Consider the following 27995-nt stretch of genomic DNA (forward strand, 5'->3'; position numbering starts at 1 on the left):
TCGACGGAAGATCACACCTGAATATGGAACAATATTCGTACATAAGAAGGGTAGTCAGCCTGTCCAACGAAAGTAAGAGCAGAAAAGGGCCCTGAGTAAATCCATAAGGGATAAAACGAGAGCAGACAGTCAGAAACCAAAACAGATATGCACTAGTTAGCTACTCATGTTTGTTGATCTTGTGTGAGTAAAATTTAGGAAGTAAACTAGTGAAACCCATAGTATTTATAAGGGTCAGGATGTCACTTGATGACCTACAAGAGGGATTTGTTTATCTCTATTTGTAGATTGTAGATTTAAAATCCAAGGAACATGAGAAACAATCCATCTACTCCATCATATCATATATCGGATTTCTCACACGTCACATCGCCGCTACTTTTTTATGTTGTAGTTAATGGCAAGATGCGTTTGTACCAAAAAAGATATATTGGAAAGATGCGCAGTAAATGTACTAGATAGAGTGGGAGGTGAGAAACAATAATCACTTTTGAAAAAATCTTCCTTTCTACAAAAAAAAAACACTCTACATTGCTATTTCGTCTAAATTCACTCCCTCATTCCTTATCCACTCCATCATTCTCTCTATACAATTGTTTTTTTTTTTTTGGGTGCAATTCAAGGGCCCACCGGCCAACAACCTCAACAGGAACCCACAAGGAGGCAATGAGGGGACCCACAATGGGTCAAATATGGTACCCAAAGGCTCCACTTCTTGGAAAGCAAATAAATGTGGACTAGGTGTCGCTAAGGAGACTTGAACCACCGATCAAGCGCCTGACGCAGATCTCCCAAGGGAGTACCGAACCACCAGGGCAAGCCCTAGATCGACCTCTATACACTTGTTCAATCGATAGATATTGTTGAAGCTATTTTTGGTACAAAAAGATTTGCCATAACTTTTGAGTTCCTACTTCTATTTTATTTTTGTTTTGTTTGGAAGCCGATTAATGAGGGGTATTTTAATACTATAGTAGGGTATAGTATGATATATAATTTTTTGACTTATACCATGAAATCTTAGTTCTTATAAAAAATCTTGACTGGATAAATTAGTGTTCAAAAAAAATTATAAAATGCGTATCCATTGCAGAATTAGTTTAGATGGTAGTTAGGTGGACATTTAATAAATAATGGCACCATAAATAATTTAGTTTGATTGTCATATATGTCTATTATTATCCTACTCAAACTTATTGTCTAAAAAAAAATTTAGTTTTAGGCTCATATTTTTCTTTTTTTTTTTTATGGATGTAGTTTCACAAAACTTTAGATAATAGTTACATGGGGAAAATAGAAAATATTGTAGGGTCAATCTTATTTTTTTTTTTGGTAGAAATCTTGATTTTTTCCGCATGATTCAATGTTGCTTCCTACTTATCCAAATTCCACACTGCACACGCCACCTATGAAATTATCACTGCCCCCTTCATTTTTCTTTTTCTTTGTTTTAAGTCTCATAGTACCCTCTTATGCACGATATTGTCTTGTCACACCTCAGTTACGTAATACCATTTTGGGTAACAGATTTTGTCACAATACAACCAATTCAACGATGGTTTATAGTCTTTATAGTCGTTGGACAATAGTCGACCTATCTATGACGACAAGTCATCTGAATTTCGCAACACAGTCCACTGCTCATGATTACAAGTCGACCCTTTGATGACAAATACGTAATACCATTTTGGGTAAGAGTAATATACCCTTACAAAACAGTATACATAGATTTGTGGACTCCTGTTTTTATGACCCCATCTTTTCCGAATGTCGGTAAAAACCTTCATTAAAAGTATGGATATGGAAATAGAGATGATTGGACAGACATCTATAATATACAGTAGACCGGTTAATTGATGCAAAGTCGACCGAATAATTATTCACATGCGAGTGGTCCATACTAACCAATCCACCTTGTAACGAGACTAAAGCAATAGCATAAGTCAACAGTAGAGAAATACAGAGGGAGAGAGACAGAGACACCTAGAGTACACAATTATGGTTGTCTAGTCTTAATTGTAGACATTTCAAAGTTCAGAATATAATATATAATGGTATCTCTGTCGTAGTTAATGGGAAGATCGGCAGCACATCTGAACGACTGAGGCTGGATCGTCGCAATTATAATGTAAATTAACTAATTAATACAAAATAAAAAATTGGTGGTATGAATGCATTAAGGTTGACTTTGTATGCATTCTTGATTGTAAACATGATATTGTCACAATACAACCAATGCAAGGATGGTTTATACCACGCTTGTTGGAGAACAGCCGACCTATCTATGATGACAAGTCGAGTAAATGTCGCAACACAATCGACTGCTCATGAGTCATGATTAACTAGTCGACCCTTTGATGACAAATAAGTAATACCGTTCTGGGTAAGAGTAATACCCTTACTTAACACTGTACATAGATTTGTGGACTACAAAATATTTCTCAGTTTTCCGAATGTCGGTAATAACCTTAATTAACAGTATGGATATGGAAATAGAGATGATTGGAGAGATAGAGGTAACCACTGAATGATGACAAGTCAACCGATTAATCATTCACATGCGACTACTCCATAGTAACAAATCCACTTTCTAACGAGACTAAAGTAATAGCATAAGTCAACAATAGAGAAATACAGCGGGAGCGAGAAAAATAGAGATAGTGTACACAATTATAGTTCTTTTGTCTAAGCGAGGAGATTTCAAAGTTCAAAACATAATATATAATGGACCCTAATAAAAGCCAGTAGGTCATTTGACTACATTTCAAACAGTAGACTGACCATGCCATCACTCTTTACCCAACACAATTTTTTTATTAGGTGCATACACAAGTATATAAAACATAGTTGCCAACCTCATTACAAAAACACACTTCATTTCCAAGGGTGATTATGACCGGGTTTAGCCGATTGGTGATGCTGCTGCTGCTGTTGCTATTGCTGTTGAGCCTTAGGAGGTTTTTGGGGTTGATACTGAGGATGGGACTTATACTCATGCTGTGGTTGAGACTGATGTTCAGCCTGATCAAAATTACTAGTTGAAAAGAAACTATTCCAATCAGGCTCTGCTGCAATTGTGAGTATTGCCTTTTTTATCTCACCTACTTCTTTCAACAATTCTCTACAAAAACCTAAGTTTTTTAACTATCCTCATTCCATTTTTTCTGACCCTCTCTTGTTGCAATGGTCAGGAGATGTAAGTTGCCTACATCCATTTTAACCTCTTCCACTACCTCCTTCAGACCTGTAATTTTAGATTGAATGTCTTTCATCCAATTTTTCATATCTCCAAATGAGGATTTGAACCACTCTTTCAGTTCCACCATACCATTCTCAATACTAACAATCCTACTCATTACATTGGGCTCTAGGCTCCTAGTGTTAGTATTACAACCATCTGCTGTCCTGTCCTGTACTCCTGTTCTTAGGGGCTGATCAGCTGAAATTGATCTGTCAAAACCATCTATTACTCTTCCAAGTTGTTCAGGCAAAATTGATGTTTCATCATGACGAGATGCATCTGGACTGCAATGAATGTGGTCTTCATCACACAAATTGGGGACGGTCGATTGCTGATGTTCAACATTGTGAGAGCGAGTTGGAATTATAGACATCCCCATTCTCTTGAACTCACTCAAATTGAAATCCAATTCCAATTTCTTTTTTTCCGCTTCTTCACTCAAGTTTATCCCAAAGTGTTTCCAAACTAGAGTTAACATCCTTCCGAATGGCAAAGCACGTGACTTATTTTTAAATTCAAAAACAAACATGTACTTCCAAATTACATATCCAAGGTTCAATTTCTTCCCCACTGTGACACAGTAAATAAGAAAACCTAGGTAAGGGATAACACTGTCCTTGTTGCCTTTCCTAGGGAGGATATTGGACTGGATGACCAAGTTGATTATCCTTTGCTGATCCCTCAATCCTAGTTTTGTGGTCTTACTGGTTTTTTTGTGCAAACCTTCTTTGCCAATGGCCCGGAATAGATTAGATTTGGTTACATGCTTTTCAATTTCATCACCACCATAGAAGAAAATTTCATCTCCTTCATATGATATGTTTAAAATTGATGCTAATTTTTGTGCATCAAAATTAATACGTTTACCTCTTACAAGAGACACAATCTTTTGATTATCCCCTTTTGTTTCAATCTTTAGATTGCAGTAGAACTGTCTGACAAGGCCTGGGTAACATTTCTCTTTGCATGTTATAATTCCTGTCCAACCTAAGTGATTAAACAACTTCCCAATGTCAAATGCCTCAAAATCCTAAAGTTAAACATACCTACCTGTGAATACGTCTCTGTCATCATAGTTCTTCCAATTTTTTCCGGCTTTCCGATTAGCATACATCTCATCCATCTTGTATTTCGTTATGTTTTCACATTTGAGTCGCCCTTGATCGGTGTTACTTGATGATGACTTTTGCCTCCTATCATTCTTTTGTCTCTTTTTCCTCTTATCTTCGTCTGAATCTGCCAATGCGTCATCTGAATCTGCCGATGCTTCCCTGGTTGCTGACGGTTCATACTCAGAAGTATCTACCTCACCAGACTGACCCCTTTCATTATTGCTTCCTACTTCAACTGATTGCTGTTGTTGGGGGAGCCTTCTCAACTCTAAAGACTTGGTCGATGACTCACAAATCCTGCTATCACGATCGGGAGATGAATCTTGGGATATGCTGTGGTTTTGCGCTCTACCCTTCCTTTTTGCCATACTCAGTCGTCAGAAACAAAGGAGATGGTTGAACGATGTATTTGCAATCAGTGGAGGGAGATGGAGATTTGAATGAGACCTAAGTCGGTTCATCAGGTTGAAAATAAACATTACAAATAAAGGGATTTCAAACACATAAAAAATTAGGGAAAATTTCACTCACACCCCCTAAAAGTATCCAATATCTCAGAAACTTACCACATTATTTTTTTTCTCTCTTTCGATAGGTAGGGGGGATCAGGGATGTAGGATGTGAACTGGGAGGCTTGAGGCCTGAATTTATTTCAATTTAGTTCACTCCGTTAGTCTCTACAGTTAAGTCTCAGTTAATTCTTTTATAATGGCAAAGTTACCCTTACCATAGGTCAACTTCCCATAATAGCCTTAAGGGTATTACACAAACGGATTTTTGACACCTGGACAGAGATGATGGAATGGTCCAATTTTATCCCTAAACCTTAACCCCCTAACCCTATTCAGATACGGCAACCGCTCACCTCTCTCTCTCCTCTGTCATTGACTGCTAGAGTTTGTATTCGTAGGTGATGGCAACTGCACTGATAGTTCACCTCCTTCTCTCTGTGTAGCAGGTGTTGTGGACAGGTAAACAACCTGTATAATTTTCAACACCATGAACAACCAAATGAACTGTTATAAAAAAATTAAAAATAACCAACAGAATTGTACCGACTTAATTCCAATACATTGACACAAATGCCCCTATATGACCTGACTTATGAAAAAAACAAAATAATAAATCCAAAAAGTATACCGACTTAGGTCCTATACCGATCAGTTGGCGATCGAAATCGATCGAAATCGCATAGTAAAAAATGGTTAAATCCCCCTACATCCCCAACTCCATGCACCCGCGGAGTTGAAGCGAAATCAATAAGTAAGACAATAAGGACCTTAAACATCATTGTTTACATGGAATGAAATATTCCCTTCATTCTTTTAGGAAACAAAAATACTTAACAATATTCCCTTCATTTATTATATGGTCATACACGGTCACATTCCCTTTTTATACCTTAGTTTGAAACCTTATATGCATTGTCCTTGTATAAGACATTGATTATTTGGTAAGAATTAAATTGTATAAGATTCATTGAAACACATACTTATGTATGTGTGAATGGGATCTGCCAAAAATTTGGTTTGTATGATATTAGAACAAATTTCTTTATTTTTGAAACAATAATATAATCATAAAAAACATCAACCCATCGAGTCATTGAGGATGACAAGTCGATCGATTAATGGAATAAAGTCGACTGTACATTTGGAACATTCGACAGATACAGTTAAAGACTATAAATGGCTTAGGTAACAGTACATACATATATCATTACAAGTCGACCGATTATTGTTACCCTAATTCCTATTATTCTCCATACAGAACGCATATAATGCATTGTTGCTCATTGATCCATCATATGCATACAACACATGACCGGTTACTAAGAGCAGATCCATCCATCATAGCCGTCTTGGTTCCAAGTCATAAAAGCATACTAAAGAATTTTAGTGACTTTCAATTGACCAAACAATTCTACCAAAAATATATTATCAAACAAAAAAAACTTTAGGGACTTTCATATTTGATTTACATGACGAGGTTCGAAGAAGCTCTAACACTGATCTTTCGAAAATACCACCAACATCACTTCTCACAACCGTCCCATTATGAACCAAAAAAGTAGGGGTGTAAATGAATAGCCGAAATCCGTTTATGTATCCGTATCTGTTTAGTAGTATCTCAATCCGTCGGAAAGCTAAACAGATGCGGATACGGATAGGATATAGCTATCCGAAAAGCTATATTTTCATGTAAACGGATTAAATATCCGATCCGTATCCGTGTCTGTATCCGTTTAGCACTGTCTGATTCCGTCCGATAGCTAATCAGATGTGGATGTAGCACTATCCGAGCCTAATCCCATTTGTTTACAGCCCTATGGGTATTAGATATCTTCTATCGGGGTTAGGGTTTTGAATGAATTTTCATTATTCCAATTGGTACTTATTTTTTATGGTATAAGGCTCAAACACAGTAATTAGCCAATTAAATGTTACAAGGCACGATTTTCTTCTATTTTGTTGATATATTTTGTTAATTTTGTTTTTTTACTTGCACAGAGTATAAGTCAGAAGACTCAGAACCACTGTTAGGAGGCACTCGATAGCAGGAATTCAGTTGTAAAGAAGGTACATGAACAGATGACCGATTATGAAGATGAAGAGACTGAAACTTCCAATGTTAAGTTCTAATCAGTTTACCGGTTTACTAAATGGGGCGTCTTGTTAACATGATCCGTCTGCGTGTATGTGTGTCAAAGTCCGATTAAGATAGTGGGCCAAATTATTTTGTTACCTTCGTCCTCGTCGTAACAATGGCCCTTTACACCCCATTATCTACCATTACCAACTGTGCTATTATTCAATTGTTTACCCAAACAAAAAAAGTTAAAATTATTTAACAATTCCTCAACAGCAAAACCACAACCGAGATACGCCAATATGTTAATTTCCATTAAATAGAAACTGGTGAAAAGAACTTCCATCATAATGCCCGGGACCAAAAAAACACAAAACCATTCACCCAAAAAAAAAAAAAAAAAAAAAGACGATAAAATAAAGAACATCTTGGCCAAAATAAAAATAAAAAACTGAGAAAGGATATGAATTCATGACCGAAACAACAACGTCAGCATTATGGGGAATGTCGCAGACGCTTGTGTAGATTCAAGGCTTGGGAAAAGCCTTCATCGACTGTGGCAGATGTGTTCTTCCAACGCCTATTCATCTCTTCCATCTCCGTCTGGTAACGAACAACACGTTTCCTGAGCTCATATTCATCCTCTAACGCCTCCTGCACACCCCCCTTAATGTAATCTAAGACCTTCCGCAACTCCTCCATCTTGGACTGCAACACCGAAGTCTTTCTCACAATACACTCCTGCCCATGTACCAATTGGACAACGATCTTGTTCATGTCCTCAAGCTGATTATCCAAATACACGACCCTGTCTACAAGGTCATTGTCAGGGTTGACAGTGGTCGCCTGGCGACTGAACCCGGGAGGCGAATTCGGCCACAGCGGAATACCACCCAAGTCATGAGAATTGGGCAAGCGCATTTCAGAAGTACCTGCTGTTTTTGTACCGGAGGTCATCCCCGCCGAACCTACTACGGCGGATGGGGTTCCCACATCAGGAAGATACCGTTCACCAGATTCATTCATGGTCTCGGACTCCATCTTCACCATTCTGTGAATCAACTACCGTCCAACTCTGTAAATTACTTTATAGGAAAACGGGTCCATTCAAATGACGGTTCATACGGTTGTGCCCCCTCTCACTAAGAGTTCAAAAAGTCATAAATCTTCAAACCTCCACCCCCAATCCCTTTACCAAAAAAAAAATTAAAAAACCCTTCCACCCCCAATAATGAATTCGAAAAGTCATTGTAAGTTGTCATTTGTATTCCTAAACTGAATAGTTACAACAGATACAGTTACAATGAGACCCATTGGGTTAGGATTCTATGAAGGATTTATTTGTGATAACTATGGTACTTACTATGCTACCAAAAAAACACTATGGTACTTACTATATCTCAGATGCGATAATAATAGAACGATTCTATTATCGCATGTGGTGGTTAAAGGTAAGAGGTTGAGACTGTTAAGTAAACCGAGGATACCCAATATCGCACGTCACTAGAATGGTAACGGATAACGGCTATATTGGTCAATACTGGTAAACGGATACGGACACGAATACAAATCGGATATTTTATGTGTTAAAATGTAACTATAGCTTTTCGGATACATATGGCCTATCCGTATCTGCATTCGTTAAGATTTCGAACGGATTCCGATAGTGATACACGAATACGAAAACGGATTTTGGCTATTCATTTACACCCCTACATACACAAACTAATAATCGTAGCACCAACTAAGGATGTAAATGGATCGAATTCGGTTGGATAGTGGCATTACCATATTCGTATCCAATTATATTCGGACGGATTCGAATAATATCCTATCGATTTTCGGCAAGATTCGGATAATTTCTGGATAATCATTTTTTGAATACAAGTTCTCCTAAATGGATATGAATACGGATCAAGCCTCAATTTTTTGACTATCCGTTGACATATTTAACATTTTTATGATGAGGGTTAGGGTTGAGAGTTGAGAGTTCAGTGTACCCTTTTTTCTATTCTTCTTCATCTTTATTTATTCTCTTACATTTTTTACTTTTCATTTTAAATTTTTTAATAGATATGTAATTCCATGTATCACATTGCGTAAAACAACCAACAATATATATAATAAGGGTGTTAAACGGTGCGGTTTTGGTTAAACGGTCCAGTTCGATTCAGTTTGGAGTGCTTGACAGTACAAACCATAACCAGACCATTTAACTAAACGGTTGCATATCCAAAACCGTAACCATTTGGTAAACGGTTTCGGTTATACGGTTTTAAAACCGTTTCGGTTTAATGGTTATTACATGGTTTTAAAATGGTTTCAGTTTAAGGGTTATTTAATTTTTCCTTCTTTTTTGATTGCAAACTGTGTATCTTCCATAATTCCATTTACTAATTACTAATTAGTTATAATTTCTTTTCTTTTTTTAAAAGGAAAGCATTTATTGAAGAAGTGGAGACGTGAGAGGGTGGAGTTAGTGGTTAGTAACTTAGTAGTTCAGTTTTAAAACGGCCGTTTAGCTTTAAAAATAAGTTTTAAAACAGTCTGGTTATAATCGGTTTTAATTGGATTAATCGGCCTGAAACCGTTGGATTAACCAGTTAAAACCAGACCGAACCGTTTAACTTAACGGTGTCATTTTAGAAACCATAACCGGACCATTTATTGCAACGGTCTGCCGGTTCAGGTTTAAAAGGTTCGGTTCAGTTTCGGTTTTGTTTTGACAACCTTAATATAATCCAATAGCAAATATACAAAAAGAATCACATTATCTTAACTTATAAATAAATATAAAAATAAGATAACAAAATCCAAAATGGTAACTTAAAAGGATAGACAAACACCGAGTTATATTTCACACATTTTATTACCGTCACACCGGTAAACGATTCGGATAATAATCGGTCCGATAGGGGGATTATCATATTCGTATCCGATTAGTTTCGGACAGATTCGGATTCTCCTAAATGGATACGAACGTCAATCGAATGCGGTTTACGAATATCGGATCATTATCACCTCCAATTCCCTCAAATCCCTCACATAGGACCTGAAATGACCACCCTACCCACACTGCCCAAGGTGGGGTAGGGTGGTCATTTCAGTACCTATGTGAGGGATTCGACGGAATTGGAGGGGTGTCAGAATAGGAGGAGATAAAAATCCCCATACTTGGGATGGGGGATGGTTAACACTTGTGAAAATTCCAAGGGATATTTACTTAGAGCCCACATAGTAAGTGACGATAAAGGCAAAAGTTGAGCTTCGCTTCGGGATACACAACTGTTCAGCTTTTTATAACCTCAGGTGTGCAGTTGTATCACAACATAGCACGATGAAGAGTACTGAAGACACTACAACCTACTCTCATTGATTTGATTGACACTTATGACTTGATGGCCTTATCTAGCCCATTCTCCGGCGTGCACATTAAATGCGTACATACATAATCATTGCGCTTTGGAGAGGAAAACCCTAAATCAAAATATCGGATGTTGCATGGTAAGTGGCTTTTTTTGTTTACCAAAAAAAAAAATTGGGTAAATGGTAAGTGGCTTTTGGGATTGAACGACTCCCTTTTTTTTTTTTTTTTTTTTGGTAACAGGATTGAAGGACTCCCTACAGAGAACTTTTTCCCTAAGTTAAATATGGGATCGTGGCCAATGATGTGCTCAACGATGAACCTTTGTTTTTTTTTATAAGAGATGAACTTTTGATGGATGTGTAAATTTTGTAGGATTTGAAAAAATTTGCATGGATTATGAAATTAACACTCGGCCTTAAAATATAATAAATTAATGGTACTTGTGTGGGGATATCCACGCATAAGGCTGAAAAATAGTCTCACATTGGATATGAAAGGGGATGTGGGTGGGTTGATAGGTACTTGGGCACCCTCTCCTTAATGGCTAGCTTTTGAGGATGAGACCCCAGTCTCTAACAATTGGCATGATGTGATTTGTAGCATTAACCCAAGTATTTTTTTGTGGGAAAATTATTGGGTTTTTTTTATAAGAGATGAACCTTTGATGGATGTGCAAATTTTGTAGGATTTGAAAAAATTTGCACGGTTTATGAAATTAACACTCGTCCTTAAAATGTAATAAATTAACGGTACTTGTATGATGTGTTTTGTAGCATTAACCCAATTATTTTTTTGTGGGAAAATTAACCCTAACAGTGAACTGATCAGGTTACTCGGGTGATGATGAAATGTCATAAGTTGATCTATTATTTGTACCACTCGACCGATCATTGCTGACCACTGTAATAAACCCATCCAAATAGGTTGATTGATATGAAGGTGGGCGTATTCATTCTGAAACGTCTAAGGTGAATCTGACACTCTTACATGAGTGAAAGTACATATAGCACAGTATGGGTCTGTTTTCCCATACACTCACAACTACAGATGTAAACGGATCGGGTTTGGGTCGGATAGTGCTATATCTGCATCCGCATCCGATTACCTTTTCGAAGAATTAGGATAGAGGTAAACGGGTACGAACACGGATCAAGCCTGGGAGATTTAATCCGTTTACATGTAATATAGCTGGTCGGATTGGTATAGCCTATCCGTATCCACAGCAATTTACCTTTCGGATGGATTCGGATAGTTCTAAACGGATACGGTACCGGATGTGGGCTATTCATTTACACCCCTACCTCACAACTGTTACACTATTAAATATTGTATATATAAATTACCATCAGCAGGTGTTGTATGGGTCAATAGGGTGTTACAATTGATTGTGTATGGTTGTCAGGGAAGTTAGGGTAAATTTTGTGTATGTGTTCTATATATGTAATTAGTAAGTCTGTATATGTGTTAGGGGTGTAACGGTTACTTTGAGTTATGTGTATACAACATTTAATAGTTGTCACTCAAATATAAGATATCGGTTATCTTCATAGTCTGACTCGTGTCAACATGTGACATTGGTTAGTACACTTATGTATGTGTCTGAATGTCTACAGGGGGTGTAATGATATTTGTTATGTGAATAGGATATATGGAATTAGTACTTGTGGTTTGGGTATGAAAGGTCCCGAAACGAAGTTTGTGTTTCCCTATATCAATTATATATGTATATAATTCATAACTGTGTATCATTGTAAGCATTCGAAGGGGTTTTTTTTTTTTTTTTGTTTTACGTAATCTTAAGGGGTTGCACATGACTGATTTTATATGAATTCTACATATGTAATTGTGAATGTGTCAACGAGATGTGCCACAAATTAAATGTTTTCTATGAAATAATTTTTAAAATTTTGGCTTAAGAGTTTCTGTGAAATCTTATTAGTTATAAACTCATTCTGTTGATATAAACAAGCTCTTTATTACTTATAATATCAAGGTATTAATGTCCTAAATTAGAAGAAATTTCTTAATATTTGAAATAGTCTTATAAAAATCAACCCATCAATGATTCCAAGTCGACTGCAAACTGGGCATATTCGACCGATAGAGTTAAATATTGTATCATTACAAGTCGACCGATATTGTTACCCTAAACAAAAAATTTAGTAAGAAAAGTGAAATCAAATTAAACACTAAAATTATTTATTGTTTATCAGTGCCAAATCTCAATAAAACGACGGTCAACTTCCGCAAATACCACCAACATCACTTCTCACAACTTGCTATTTTTAAGTGCTAGGGCCTATGATGGGAGGTAGGATGTGTACCCGGAGGTAAACCTTATACTTTATTTATGTATCGTAAACCTTTTGTTAATACAACCTCTAATACCTGCACAACCATTATTCAAGCAATATTCACAAGATAGGCCAAATCTTAGTTATCTAAAATGTAATTTGTATTGACTAAATTACATCAAAGGTCAATATCACTGGATTCTTATCCAATGATTCACAGGTTGGTTGCGTGGAATAGACACTACCTACACGACCAAGTACAGTTCTTTCTATATCCTGTCGTCTCATACATACATCAAAACCTAATTCCTAGTATCCTCCATACACAAGGGTAATCATGCATTATTGCTCATGGATCCATCAGACGCATACATTTCATGACAGGTTACTAAGACGAGATACATCCATCATACCTGTCTTGGTTCTAAGTCATGAAAGCATACTGGAGAACTTTACGGACTTTCAATTTATCAAAAATACTTTAGCAATAAGCCAAAAATGAATTATCAAACATAAAGACTTTGGGGACTTTCACATATATATATTTTTGGTAATTGGGAGCTTTACATATATTTGATAGAAGGGGACTTTCATATGTATATATATATATATATTTTAGGGACTTTCATATTTTGTTTTTTTTTTAAGGGACTTTCATATTTGATTTACCATCAGGAGGTTTGAACAAGCTCTAACACTGATCTTCCAAAAATACCACCAACATCACTTCTGACAACCGTCCCAATATGAAAAAGGGAAAATGTTTCATAGACGGTGCTAGTGTCAAGGCATTATTATTAGGTGGCTGGGGGTTTATGACATTTTCAATTCTTTTTGAGAAAGGGCCACAACCGTGTGAACCGTCATTTGAATGGACCCATTTTCCTTTAAAGTCTTTTTTTATTTTTTTTGGTTAAAATTGAGCTTATATATTATAAATTACCAGTAGAGAATTACATTCTTAGATATTTACACACTTGGACGGTCGTTACTTGGTTGAATCAGAGAAGGGTGAAGATGGAGTTCGAGACCAAGAATGAATCCGGTGAACGGTATCCTGTCCGAGTGGGAATCCCATCCCCCGTAGTCGGTTCAGCAAGGAAGACCTCCGGTACACAATCACCAGGTACTTCTAAAAAGCGCTCTGCAGAATCTCTTGAGTTGGGTGGTATTTCGCCGTGGCCGACGTCGCCTACCGGGTTCAGTCGCAGGGCGACCACTGTGATCCCTCTCAATGATCTTATAGGCATGGTCGCGCTGGATAATCAGGTTGAGGAGATGAAGATGATGCTTCTCTAATTGGAACATGAGTAGTATTATCAGAAAGACTGGGGTGTTGCAGTCGAAGATGGGGGAGTTCCAGAAGCTGTTAGATCAGATGAAGGGGGGTTTGCAGGAGGCTTTACAGGATGCAGATCAGCAGTGGAAACGTGCTGATCGCTATGAGAAGGAGATGGAATAGATGAAGAGTCTTTGGAAGAACGCAATTGCCACACTGGATGAAGCCTTTTGCCAAGCCTTCAATATACCCAAGCGTCTGCGACATTCCCTATAGTGCTGACGGTGTTGTTTCGGTCATGATTTGACATCCTTTCTCAGTTTTTTTGATTTTCGGTCAAGATGTTCTTTTTGTTGTCTGCTTTTTTGTTTTGGCCCCATAGCTGGGGCATTATGATGGAAGTTCTTTTCACCCGTTTGTCTTTAACGGAAATGAACAAGTTTGTGTTTCTCCTTTCTGGTTTTGCTCTTGGGTGTCTATATGAAGGCAAGTCAGAGGACTTGTTAAATTTTTTTTTTCTGTTTTGTTTGGGTTAACGTTTGAATAATATCGCAGTTGGTAATGGTAGATACTGGTGTGTAAAGGGCCATTGTTACTAGGAGGACGAAGGTAACGAAATAATTCGACCGACTGTCTTAATCGGACTTCCATACACATACACGCAGACGGATAATGTTAATAAGACGCCCCATTTCGTAATGTCAGTAAACTGATTAGAACTTAACATTGGAAGTATCAGTCCCTTTATCTTCATAATCGGTCATCTGTTCATGTAGCTTCTTTCAAACTGAACTCCTCATATCGGGTGCCTCATAACATTGGTTCTGATTTATACTCTATGCAAGTATTAAAAAAAATTAACAAAATATATCAACCAAATAGAAGAAAATCGTGCCTTGTAACATTTAATTAGCTAATTATTGTCTTTGAGCCTTGCACCATAACAAATAAGTACCAATTGGAATAATGAAAATTTATTCAAAACCCTAACCCCGATAGAAGACATCTAATACCCATACACATAACTAGGGATGTAAGAGGATCGGATTCGGCTCGGATAGTGCTATATCCGCATCCGCAGTCGATTTGCTTTCGCACGGATTCGGATAAGGCTTATTGTCATTTTAAGTTGCGATTTGTATTCCTAAACTGAATAGTTACAAGAGATGATATTTATAGTTAGAATGAGACCCATTGGGTTAGGATTCTATGAAGGATTTGCATGTGATAGCTATGGTACTTACTATATCTCACATGCGATAATAATAGAACGATTTTATTATCACATGAGGTGGTTAAGAGGTTGAGAGTCTTGAGACTGTTAAGGAAACGGAGGATACCCAATATAGCGTGTCACTACAATGGTAACGGGTAACGGCTATATTGGTCAATAGTGGTAAACGGATACGGACACGAATACGGATTGGATATTTAATCTGTTTAAATGTAACTACAGCTTTTCGGATAGATATGGCCTATCCGTATCCACATCCGTTATCATTTCACACGGAATCAGATAGTGATAGACGAATACGGACACGGATACGGAAACTAGGGATGTAAATGGATATTCGTAAATCCGTATTCGATCCGCGTTCGTATGCATTTAGGAGAATCCGAATCCGTCCGAAACTAATCGGATACGAATATGATAATCCCCCTATCTGACCGATTATTATCCGATTCGTTTAGCAGTCCAACGGTAATAAAATATCTGAAATATAACTATGTGTTTGTCTATCCTTTTAAGTTACCTTATTGGATTTTGTTATCTTTTTTTTATAAATTTATAAATTAAGATAATGTGATTCTTTTTTCTAGATTTGCTATTGGTTTAATATATTGTTTTATGCAATGTGATACATGGAATTACATAACTATTAAAAAATCAACAGTAGAAAACGAAAGAGAATAAAAGACTAAGAAGAGTAGAAGAAAGGGTAGTTACAGAACTATCAAGTCTCAACCCTAACCCTCATCATAAAAATGGTAAATATGTCAACGGATAGTCAAAAATTCGTATTCAATCTGTATTCATATCCATTTAGGAGAACCTGTATTCAAAAAATCCCTATCCGAAAATTATCTGAATCCGTCCGAATATAATCGGATACGAATATGATAATGCCACTATCCGATCGAATTTGATCCGTTTACATCCCTAACGGAAACGGATTTCAGCTATTACACCGCTACATACACAATTAATAATCATAGGACCAACCATACCCATACATAACTTTTTTTTTTGGTTGAACCATACCCATACATAACTACTACTAATTAATTTCGTAAGGAGATAGCTACAAATTTGGAAAGGACCTGATCTATTCCTAACAATATGTTATAGGACCAATTATCGTAATGAAGGGTAGGTACGGATCAGTTATCCTTGTCACTACATTAATACAAAATCAGTCCTCCTAGTCGTAACAAAACTCATATGCTACCCATATTATTCCAATAAAAAATTAATGACAAGCCGTAATACCCAAATATGACCCGTAATGTACAAATTTTCATTTTCCCTATTGGTTTTTGCCTTTACACATTTCCCTTCAACTAAGGACGAAACCTTGTGGCCCATACTTGGATTGGTCAACAGTGGTGAATTTTCCAAGGGAAATTTACTTACTTGCCCACCTAGTAAGTGACGAAAAGGTAAAAGTTGAGCTTCCGGATACAAATAGCTATGCAGTTGTATCACAACATAGCACAATCAATAGTACTGAAGACACTACAACCTATTTGATTTGATATGATTGACAGTTAAGAGTTGATGGCCTTGTATATCTTCCCCGCCGTGCACATTAAATGCCTACATACATACTCATTGCGCTTTGGAGAGGAAAGTGGTAAGTGGCTTTTGGGAGAGAAGGAGTCCATAATAAGTTAAAACCCAAAATGGGAAGGGCGGTACAAGGTGTGGAGATAAACTCCCACAAATATATATTTACCCTAATCAGGCGAAATAGTACAAAACGAAATTAGGATTGAAGTAGGTGATCCACAAATTCAGGATTGACGGTAGTATCAGGAAGGTTAAAATTAACTGAAACTTGACGTTAACAGATCTTCACGTGAAGAAAGATCTCTGAAAAAAAAAACAACTAAAATTAAAAGGACAACAAACAGAGCCACTATGGCTTTGTGTGAGACCTTGAAAGAAAGAGAGACAAAGATTTTCCGGGAAAAGGAGTGTAGTTGGCGGGAAAATATAAGCAAGATAGCTATGGTAATATGAGAGAAAGACACCCAATTACTTGAAAACTTTGAAAAATCTGACAAGGAAACAAAGAACTTTGCCCGCCAAATTATTTCCTATAAAAGCAAGGAAATGGTATCAGGCTATCAGTATCACTCCACTCTACTCCATCCAAGAACTCTTCCTTTAGACCACCGATGAAGATTCCTATGAATGTTCAAACTATCAACCACAGCAGGAGGCAGATACCCCCTCTCCAACTGAGAAGCGCCCAAAATCATTGACGCAACCACCTGGCTCTTCTCCATGCCCACCGCCGGATTCCTGCTCAACATCAAAGGCCGGGTCCAAGTGCCTTGAACCCAATAATTATACCTGATGATCCGATGGTGGTGGAATACATTGACATCACCTCGAGTTCTGACGAGGAGGATGAAGTTCCAACTATCAAAAAAGAAGAGGGAACTTCTAATCTCCCTTTTTTTATAAAAAGAGAGGAGGTGGAAGCGACTGCGATGGGGGATGAAGTAAAGGTGAAAGGCAAAGGCGTTAGCGCCACTGCTACCAAAGATTGGGCTGGACCGAGTACACCAGCAAAGGGAAACATGGTACGTTCAACGTACTCTGTACGTCCTGATCGTGTACTCACTCTCCCACCTTCATATTTTAGGTCGATGTTGCTCAAGCGTCGTTCGTTATCTGCATTATCTTGTAGCAAGTCGAACACAGCGGAAAACTCTACCAAATAGTTCACTACCTATCAACTTTTGGTGGGCTGACCAATTGTGCACCACTTTTGTTTGGTCTGGGAAGCTTCTATGTCTCAGACTTTTTTTGGGAATGTTTTGCATATGTGTGTTTCTTTTTTTTTTGGTAATGACTTTTCTATGTTTCGTCCTTGGTAGCTTACCTTTTGCTCTGGGAAGCTTTTGTCTTTTTCACCTTTTTTGGGATGTTCCGCATAGTGTTTGTTAGCGTAACTTTTCTATGTTTGTGTACAAAGAAGGAATCCTGTTTATTAGCGTAACTTTTCTAAGTTGTAAGTTTTGTTGGGGTAATGTTCACCTGCTCAACCTTACGTCCTCAACTCAAAGTCATACAATATTATAAAATCGTTCCATCTGAATGACTGTGAGTTGACTCTGTACGCCCATTTACGTCAACATTCATTCACCTCCTCACAAACAACTGCTTAGCTCAGTTGGTGAGCCGTGGTGCGCTTCATGCCCATGCTCACTAAGAGGTCTCGAGTTCGAGTCTGTTGGCTAGTATCTTATCCCCTCCCTGGTTCGATCCTCTCCCCCCCCCCCCCCGCCCTTCTATCAAATTATATATATATATATATATATATAAAGCTCCCAATTAACCAAAAAAACATTCACCTCCTCCTGTACCCGTGTCCAAATATTTAATGAAGTACTTTTTGAATCTTCATCTTCTTTATATTAGGGTATTTTTACTCAATTTCTATATGCTATGACCTCTTACCATAAAAAAAATATATCTTATGAGGTCAGTGCCTCATTATAGCTACACACTTGGTTTTGGTCCATTTACAACGGTAGCGGATGGACTGAATGTTGTAGATAAATTTGGACCAATTTCGTCATGGAATGATGGAAGAACAAGCCCGATGTGTTGGGCCATGCCGCACACATTCCTTTTCAGTTTTTTCATCAAACCAGGTGGTGATATGAGTGTCTGCCAAAAATAAGGGGCTGATATGTAATTTATCCTTTAAATTATCCATTTCCCATCTCACATTACTATATCCAGCACTCTCATACTACAAACACTTCTTCATAGTATCTACATCAGCTACCCACATGGGTAAGCATGCACTTTACAACATGTCATCCATCATACCCCTACATGACATGACGTCTGACAGAAACTACTTCATTTTGTTTGATAATGAGAGAAACTACTTCATTCATAACCCTACTTTTTTGTTAAGTAAGGCACTTGAGGATTTGGAAGGGTCAGTGGCGCTTTCGATTCACTATCCCTCTTTGCTCCCCTCTTCTTCTGCTCTGTTCTCTACTCCTTATTCTCTGTCGGGTCCTTTCCTCTACTTTGGCACTAACCGGTTCTGCTTCCCTGTTCACCCCACTGATTGCGGTGTCCTACGGCTGTGTACTGAAGCTTGCATTGCTCCTCTGGAGCTTTGCTTCCCTGATTGTGGTTGACCACTGTGATGGCCTCTAGGCACTCTGATTCTCGCTATCGTCGTCCCTATCACCGATCTACGGATCGTTCTATTTTTCGTCGCAGTTCCTAGATTAATCAGGGTTTACCGGGTTAAACATGGATTTCGGCACAGAACTCTTGCCCAGTCGATGCCCCTCAGGTCGAAGCTCACTCTCTTTATCGGTTTACTATTGGTTTTCCCAATCCTAAAATCGAGGATCTTGGCAACCTTCTTGGTAGGCTATGGGAGCCTCTTGGAGTTGTGACTATTCGCTTTTTTAAGAACACATGTTTTTATGCTGAATGCCAAACTTTGACTCAAAGGGATCTAATTCTAACGTTAGCACCATGGTGGTTGAATAAGTGTTTGATACAAGTGTTCCAGCACCCTCCTGATGACCCACATTTTCGCTTTGAAAGGGAAACGGTCCAGATTTGGGCCCAGGTTAATGGGATACCTGATAACTATTTCTCGGCCAACTTGGTTGGCCAAGTGGTTGTGTGTGCTGGGAAGGCACTTGAGGTTGAACTGAACTTTGGTGATCTAGGACTACCACGGGGGACTGCCAGAGTTAAAATTGCATTTAAGAAGCACCGGTCCATCACTAGTTCCTCTAAGATCCGGGACGAGTTGGGTATTGGATACCCTATCCAGATTTGTTATGAACTGTTGCTTTTTTGCGAGTGCTGCGAAAGTATCTGTCATGACATCCGTCATTGTCCTTATCTGAGGCTGAGGGGGGCCCCTGATCCAAACCTCCCCCCGTTAGGGTTTTATCAACGTGCAGTGGTTCCCCCTATACAGGTCAATATTTACTCGGTGCCTCAACAGCGAAGCCCTATTAGGGTTGAACGGTCTTCGTCGGCTTTGGAGGCCTCACATGATGGCGAATTGAAATCCTTGGACCAACCCCTTTCAATCAGGCTTCTGTACAGGATTGTTCAGTTTTGGCCCCTACTGTACCACCCAAGCTGGCCCGGATGGATTCCGCTGGCACTTTTGATATTAAGAATTTGCCCGAACTTAATGTTGCACGGACACAGACTCACTCAAATTTCTTTTCAATGGCTGAACAGATGCATAGGAACTGTCTTGATGAGGTGAGGCCGATAATTTATGCCTACTCCATTGTCGGAGGCCCCTCCTACAGTGGCCATCCATAAAGTTTTTGAATCTGCGAATTTCTTCCACAACACAGTCATCGTTGCTGTTGGCTGTTCGGGGGAGCAGTATTCCAAGCAGGCTGTGTCTTCGGGTGCAGTTCTTGTGGGTGCTCAGACCGCGCTGCCTGTGTCTAAGAAGTGCAAAATTACTTTTCCTGCATGGCCCTCCGCTGTGCTCTCAGAGTTTGACAAACTCAAGCAGTCTCTTTCCCATGTTCTGGAACTGTCCTCTGATCCCCAACTGCTCATTGCTATGCTTCAAGATTGGTTTTGTGCCATTTCGTTCTCTGATCACGACGAATTGCCCGTCAAACCTCCTCTGTACTCCTCCATCCCCACTTACTGTGTCAGTGACACGAACGATACTTGCGCCCAACCCCAGGTAAGTTACTCTTTCTCTGATCATTATTCTCTTGTCTTTGAATTCTGGACTATTTTCTCTGTTGTTCTCCTTTGCCTCTCCCTTTCCTGCTTTGTACTGGAACGCCGATATTTGAGACGTGAATTTTAACCCCGAAGGTTACTGTTAGTTCTTACTTATCTTTTACATTCTACTTTGGTGTTGGTTGTACTGTCTGCCTAATTTAGTTCTTTGTTGCCAGTTTTCCGATTTTCTTCTTTATTTACTCTTCTTGTTTTAGGATGCTCTATTTTCTGTTTTAGGTTTGGTGTGCTTGTGTTCTCTAACTGTCTGTTATCCTTGTTTTTGTATGGACTGTTTGTTGGGGCCATCGTCATTCTTCTCTCTTGGAACGTTTGGGGTTGAACTAATCGTTTCACACGCCGCTGTCTTCACCATCAATTAACAAAATTCTCTCCTGATCTAATTTTCCTTTCTGAAACCAAGGTGGTGAATTATGATAACTGCTGTTGTAAGGATCTTAGTTCCCAGTACTGTTCGGTGGCCTCTTTCCCTAGTACTGAGGTAAAGGGTTTAAAGGGAGGGCATTGTTGGGTTCTACCTAAACCTGATCTTAGACACCAATATTGCTGCATCTCCATGCACATTTTATTTTCATCCTGGGGAACGGCTTCAATATTACCCAATGGATGGCTGTCTGTGTCTATGCTCCCCCTCACGCTTCTAACCACAATAGATTTTGGGGACTATTGGACGATTATATTGACACTTTAACCTTACCTTTCCTATTTTTCTCTTGGGAGACTTGAAGGAAATTTGGTCACCCTCTGACATACTTGGGGGTATGATTTCCTCTTTTTCTCCAGCTTCTTTGACCCTAACATCGCTTGTGAATGGGCATTTCCCTTCAACCTTTGTCTTTCCCTGGATCCCCCTTTACATGGACTAATAAACAACGCCCTCCCAAATTAATTGAAGAATGTGTGGACCGACCATTTCATCACCCTGCCTGTCTTCTTCTATTTCCTTTGCCTCGCATGCAGAAAATGCCTTCGGCTGCCTCGGATCACAATCCCATTCTTATCCATACACACCTATCCTTATGTGAAATCCTATAAGAAGTGTTTTCATTTCCAATTTGCCTGGACTTATCACCCTGATTTGAAGGACTGGTGTTCCCATCAATGGGCCACCCTCTCTCCCGGAACCCTTCCTTCTAAGCTACCTTGTTTTAGTAAGCTGTTACTTAATTGGAAGAAGCAGGTTTTTGGAAACATTGCACATGTGCGAACTAAATACCTTGATCGCCTTGGAATCTTCGAAGACATTTCTTTTTCTGATTCACAACACTTGAATATCAGTGGTCTCTCCATGCGTTTGGAGTGCATCTTTGCTGCTGAGGAAGTCTTTTGGCTCCACAAATCCAGACATGATTACATTTTTAGAGGTCATGATGCAGATTTATCTCCAAAGTGGGCTTCTTTTGTTTGGAATAAATTAGGCCACTGTTTTAAATTGAACCGGTTCAACCAATGGTTGAATTTAAGTGATTTTATTAGTTTTTCTTTTAGTTGTTTAGTTAAGCTGGATTAGAACTCTAATTTGACCCTATTTCAGTTTCCTAGTTAGTATAAGTTAGCTAATAGGTTAGGGATTGGGTTAGAACATTCATTTTTAGTGTCTTAAGTGTATTTTTACACAAGAAAAACCATGCAAAGGTAGGGTATGTGGCCATTAAATTCGATATGTGTAAAGCCTATGATCGGGTGGAATGGAATACGGATCGAACACATCTGTCTATTCTAAGGCTTCCATACCCAATTGGTCCATCTGGTACACTCCCTTATATCCACCACTTCCGTTTCTATAAAAAATAATGGCAGTCCATTTGGGTTCTTTTGCCCCTCGAGGGGACTTAGATAGGGATCCCCGTTCAGCCCTTACCTCTTTCTTCTTACGCTGGGAGTACTTTGTCGCATCTTGATTTCTAGTCGTGATGCAGGGCTTTTTCAAGAGATTACAAATTGCACCACTTGCCCCGGAGATTTCTCATTTGTTTTTTCTAAAGACATGTTTATCTTGTGTCATAATACGGAGTATGATGTAAGATCAATTAAAGTTGCTCTGGAAATCTTTTCGGATATACATGGCCAACAAATTAACTTTGCTAACAGTGAAGTGCATTTCAGTAGGAACACCCTGAAAAGAAAAAGTCCATTGTTTCAATCTTAGGTGTTAAAATAACGAACCCTTCTTCCCGTTATCTGGCCACAAATCTATTTCATTCCCGGTCTAAGGCGAAGGATCTTTCACCGTTGATTGTATTCCACCAACCTTCTTACACATGTCGGTACAAATGGGAAGTGATCTCTCTTCTAAATCTGCTTGGATTTTTCCTTTACTTAACGATTTAATGCCTCCTTGCTTTTATTTCGGAAATTTCAAGAGTCTGTATTTCAGGCTCTGACGATCAGTGGAAATGCTCCTTCGCAAAAACTGGGACTTTCTCCACTCGACAGCCTGCCTCTTGTCTACAAACCACTAACCTAAGCACCATATCAAGCTTCTGTCCACTCGGTGGCGTTTTTTCTACAAACTTAAACTTCATCCGAGATTTAAAATGTTTTTTTGGCGTGTCTTACATGCAGGTTTACTTGTCAACGATATTATCTCTCACTGGCTGCAGGTCGAGCCTACATGTTTTATCTGTGGTGCTCGTGATGAAACCCAATGGCATCTTTTTATATCTTCTGAATGGACTAAGCATGCCCTCGGCCTCAGAACTGAGCACCTTACCAGTCCCAATATTGCACATATTTGTGCCTCCCTTGTCAATTCCAAAGCTCTGGATTTTGACTTCTGCCTCATGCTTTTTATCCATTTTTATTTGAAGTTGTTATTTTCTGTGGTTTGTAAGAAACAAGGTCTCTGAAGGGTTGGCCCGTACTTGGTTTTATGTAATGTCAAAACCTGGATGTGCTATTTGAATTTAACCCATCCTATTAATGCACTCACAACCCCTACCCCCAAAATCTAACATGCACCACTAATTGTGGTACCCTATCCTGCCTAATAATAATATCACATTCCCTATTCTGTGATGCGCAGGCCTCTCTAAAGCGTCCATGGGCCTAACTGGCTGGGGGATTGCTTTTTGTTAGATGGAGAAAGTGTTTTAGTCTGTGCACGAATTCTGCGTTTGACTAACCCAAGGGAGGCTGAGCTAACAGGATTCTTGCAGGGGTGGAAACATGGCTCTCCAATTCAATCCTAAGGGGATCTAACAATGGTCTTATTTCTGTTTTGCGACCTAACACTCCCTTCAATATGCTCCCTTTTTTTACAACTACTAGAAGTCACATCTAACTTCACTAATATCCAAATATCTCTAAAATATAATCAATGGACAGCTTCTCTCCGACCCCATATTTTGGCTACACCGAACTAAGGATGCCTCGTAGTGTTTTGTCTATGATGTACATGCTTTTCTTCTTTGGGAATAATAAACTTCCTTTTTTCTCAAAAAAAATATAAAATTAATTTAAAAGTAAACTTCCCGCACCAGTGTCTTAGGTTTAATGAGGATTTTACTCTTCTCAGGTTCCCCCTTCCCTATGGAGGTCTTGAACACTAACTCATTTTTTGAGAAGATCTAATGAATACATTTATTCACACCAAAAAATTGAAAAAAAGAGGTTTTTCATTTTTCTCGCTAATGCCCATTGCCGGAGAGGAAAGAGGTGAACCAGCCGCTGTGAAGGAAATACAAGGCACTTGCCTGGAAATTGAGCCTTAAAATGTCCACCACCTTTTCATTTTATTGCCCAGTACTACTGATCATCTAAAGCCTTTCTATGAACTTATATTGGGATACTATTGGAAATGCTTTCTGGGGACTTAGTCTGTGTTCAACTTTTGCTCCTCTTTGACCTCAGGAGGGGACTCATCTCATCTCGCAGGTATGTATGAGGGTCCCCATGAATACTGGGATTAAAGGAAGTGGACAAAGTAAACTCATGAAGGGGTACAGTTCGTGGATTAACTTAGCCCATAAAAAATCAAGTATTATGGTCGCCAAAACGTTATTTTCTCATTTCCATCATTCCTTTTTTACTGGTGTCTGCCCCAAAACCGTATACTTGCATATCTTAGCCAAACTCTTGCAATACAAGTTACTTTAACACTTCATTATGCGTTATGATAGACTGCTTTAGTTAAATTTCACCATGAATGATAAACTCGCATTCCTATTTCTTGATTTCTCTATTAAATCATTTCTCATACGCTTAGGGTACCGCCTTTATTGAAGTATCCCTACCCCTGTTTAATGGGAACTGCTGAACATTGCACCAAAATTAAGCTATAGCTATTACTGATGGTTGAAATTTATTTCCTTCTCCCATACACCCCTTCAACCTAGGGCACACACCCAAGGTGATCCAATACGTTAGCTGATGTGTATGTTCGAATCAACATTATTGAACGTAGAATTAAATTCCTTGTCATTTTCGTTCATATACTTTTGCCGATTCTTAATGTCAATTACTCATTAAACCACCCTTCTTATTGTGCCTCATATCCTCAAATACGTGGTGCATAATCATACAATAGATAAACTATTCCGTATACTTCATTACAAAGGGACTATATAATGCTAATCTTGCATTTTTAGTGCACATAATATCAAATCATCTCGCTTTCTCTTCAAAAATGTTGCATTATTCTCATCAGATTTTTGCATGGACAATCCAAATGAAACAACCAAATCGTTAAACATTGAGGAGTATCTTCGGGTCACAACTCATCTAATTTGTGCAACCAACATGACTAATAATTAAAGTAACGTAATTTCTACACCGGTTCACCACCACATTTCTTGGCATAACTTGTACGTTCCTAGGTAGTAAACCTACATTCAAGATTGTTCTTGTATGGAATCGTATATGTTAGAAACACACAGATGGATAAACACTACTTGTTACGACACATCCATCCAAACCCACAATCCCACCTCCTATATAACCGCATTCCAACTTTATAAAAAAACCCATAACAAAACCACCTTACCTCCTAAAATGGGGTAAAATGTAACATGAACATTTACTAAAACCCATACCTATGTTTTGGAAACTCAGTCAAATAGCAGGACTGAATGAGTTGAAGGCAGGCAAACAAACTTTGGGTTTACCACATTGACAATAGAGTAATAGATGAACTGATTGCTACAGGAACTCGGTTACGAGATATAGAAATTTTAGGTATCTGAATTTCAGATTTTAGGTTCCGGAGGTTGAAGAAGATGAATCAGGGTTAATCTAAAGGGGAAAAATTGTATTCACATAGATTACCCATCAGGTTTTGACCGATGGGGTTTGGGTCTTAAAATGGACGGTGAAACTTAAACAAGGCATTCAGAAATTAAACTAAGAATCATTAATGAGTTCTTGTTTAAACGTTTGACAGGCACAACAAGAACTAAAAATTCATTAAGGAGTTTTGTTTGAAAGTCTAACAGGCACAACAACAACCACTACAAGAAATTGGGCCTATGACGGCGTTTTTAAACGCTGCTATAAGTTCAAAAAATGCTGCCATAGGATATAACGGCGTTTATAATTTGTGCCGCTGAAATGTCGGCAAAGGTACTACCTTTTTGTACAACGGCGTTTTTTGTGCGTCTGTGTATGTACCTTTTTCGCGACGTTTTTTGCCGGGAGAAATGCCCTACAACGGCGTTTTTATAAGTGTCGTGATAAGTATTGAATTTCTATTCTTTTGTGACATTTTTTAATAATCACCGGAAAAAGTGTATTACTACGGCATTTAAAAAGTGCCGTTGTAGGTGTTGAGTTTATAATTTTAGCGGCATTTGTAAAAAAACGCCGCTAAATGTATTTTTTTTAAAAAAAAAAATTATTTATAGATTCAATCCATTAACCTGTTTCAAAGATAATAGATTCATCATGTCACCTATCTTTATATCCAAACCAAATTCATATATAAAACAGAGATATACCTCACCAAATACCCTACCCATTTCAAATTCGAAGTGCATCCACAGAGATGAGATGAAATAAGAGATTTAAGTAAATATATCCAAGTCATGTTAAGGTCTGATACATTTAAAAAGCAATGGACTGAAACAGAGATTAAGCGATCAATTCTCCAAATCAAACTCAAATCTGACCCATATATAAGCAATACGCAGAAACAAGGACTTGAGCAAGTAATTAATCCAAATCAATAGACTAAAATAGCGTGTCCTTTTATGCACAAATTCAAAATTCATCTCAAATCATCTAAAAAGAATTCTGAGTTTGAGATGCTCAGGTCTAACTGATGCATTTACACACTTGAGGGGATTGTAATCTAATAATTGATGGTATATCTCTAGAACTATCATGAGATGGTAAGTTACAATGAATGCTCTGGTCAATGGATCACCAAATGGTAAAAAGCACAACCACGTGGAGAGTATGAGATACCTCAGACTTCCTCATCATTTGAAGGGTTCTCCCAGGGGAGAAAAAGAAAGAAAAGAAATCTAGAACAAACCTATCAAAGAAAGAATAACCCAATACTTCTGATAAAATCTTCCCAACTGTTGTTTTACCGGAGCCCATCATTCCTGCATTTCACGCCATACTAAATTCAACCACTAGACAACAACACACAATCTTAATACAGGTTTCAGACAGAGAAAACCGACCAACAAGATAAAAACAGCGTCCATCTAAGTGTGGGCCAACCTCTTGTGCCTTCTTCTGCCATTATAGAAACATTATCATTCAATGTGCAAAATATCTTTCATGAACAAATAAGCAAGGCAGTGTGATTTATACAGATCACATAAACAAAGTCTAAAGGAAGTTCTTGCCACATGGAATCAATTACCATATAAATAACAGAAAATAAAAAACTAAACTAAGTTTCTCCAAAAAAAAAAACTAAACTAAGTGTTCCATGTTCTTCAATCCTTTACAACTCAAAAAATGATTGTCAAGAAGATTATCTGTACCTTTAAAATCAACGCTTCATCAAAGGAAGTACAAACCATCCCAGATTCCAATGCTGAAGCTACAAAACAGAGTAAGTTCAACATAAAATGCCAATGATCAAGGAACAGGAAGAAAAATAAAACAGAACTACTCAAATTATATGTTATGAAGCCTAGACAACAAGTTGACCATCAT

General features: G+C 38.2%; 1 long non-coding RNA gene and 1 pseudogene across 1 annotated transcript; one reads left to right on the forward strand and one right to left on the reverse strand.

The window, feature by feature from the left end:
- Positions 1-27995, forward strand: part of LOC122663240 — a 122924-nt pseudogene that overhangs the window by 24776 nt on the left and 70153 nt on the right.
- Positions 14290-27939, reverse strand: LOC122661550. Its single transcript, XR_006332902.1, has 5 exons — positions 27821-27939; positions 27512-27566; positions 27358-27430; positions 16073-16074; positions 14290-14302 (listed from the first exon to the last, which is right to left on the reverse strand). It is a non-coding gene; the product is annotated as an uncharacterized LOC122661550 (long non-coding RNA).

This window comes from Telopea speciosissima, chromosome 5 (assembly GCF_018873765.1).
Source record: "Telopea speciosissima isolate NSW1024214 ecotype Mountain lineage chromosome 5, Tspe_v1, whole genome shotgun sequence".
Taxonomy (NCBI): domain Eukaryota; kingdom Viridiplantae; phylum Streptophyta; class Magnoliopsida; order Proteales; family Proteaceae; genus Telopea; species Telopea speciosissima.